Genomic DNA, 1,287 nt, shown 5'->3' with positions numbered 1-1,287 from the left:
GGGGAGGAACGAAAATTGATATATTCTGATGATCTAATCCCCGAATAATTCCCGGAGTTTTCAATCAGTCTGGATTCCATCCAGAATTCGCTCATTTGAACAGTACACTGGCATGTCCGAGCGGTCAAGATGCTACCTTAACGCTCGGGCATCCGGCTGTCTACTTGAGAAGTTGGTAGCAATAGATAACAGTTGTTTCCATACTTTTTAAGATACGGTTTATGCCTTATTTAGTATTTAAATCTGATGATAAATAAAGCTCGTTACTGTTTTTGCGGCCATGATGGGATTCTCTACGCGGAAAAGTTTATACGACCATGCCATAATAGAATCTGGAAACTGCAGAAAAAATTCTCTTTGATATAATACTAGGCACAATCAATGAACCTATAACTATAGTTTCCAAACAAGATAATTCTAATGCTGTCCATCATGTTTGTTTTTGACAACGACATTTCGTCAAATTCGATTTATTCCATTTCCCATAACAAGTTTTTTTCTTTTTTTTTTGACTCTTTCCGCCCTGTGGGCACTAAGAGGACCTCTTTTTGCAAGCCCATTATGGGTTCGGCCAGGCCCACAATGGGGCTACCAGGTGGTGAGGGACAATGCCCGACATATCCGAACGGACCATTTCCGCCGAAAAATTCCTGGGGATTTTTCGACCCGTTTGGATTCGAACCCGGGTCTCCCAGAGCGATGGGCTGCCACCTTGACCGCTCGCCCATCCGGCCGCCTGCAACAAGATTATAACAGCATTAGTAAAAAAAAAAACAAAANATAACATCTGTATTTATAAATATTCAATATATATTATTATTAGTAGTATAAAGTATTTATTTATTAATATAACTAATTAATTAATTATAAATATAACGTTGATGCATAACATCTACAGATTGCCAGGATGGATCCACCAGTCAACGTGGCACCATTGCGCTGTTGATTGGGAAGTGTAAATATGTGAGCGGCAGTCTGGTACTTTTATTATCTCGGCCACCCATATTGAGTATAATAGCTATGATAATGATTAAAAGTCTTCTTATTGCTCTCAAGAAAGAGAATAAAAAAAAATATGTGTTGATATCGCTCATTGACGGCCGGGTGGCCGAATAGTTAGTATTCAAATCTGGAAAAATCGAAAAACCTTCGGGGGGTGGTCCGTTCGGATATGTCGGGCCCTCACTACCCGGCCGCACAATTGTGGGCATGGCCAGAATCCATAATGTGTTTGCCCTCTTAACGCCCACAGGGCTTAAAGAGTTAAGCAAAAAAAAAAAAAAAAGG

This window comes from Centruroides sculpturatus, unplaced genomic scaffold, assembly GCF_000671375.1.
Source record: "Centruroides sculpturatus isolate CEXI.00-Female unplaced genomic scaffold, Cexi_2.0 scaffold299, whole genome shotgun sequence".
NCBI classification, from domain to species: domain Eukaryota; kingdom Metazoa; phylum Arthropoda; class Arachnida; order Scorpiones; family Buthidae; genus Centruroides; species Centruroides sculpturatus.
Note: the sequence above shows the minus strand (reverse complement) of the source record.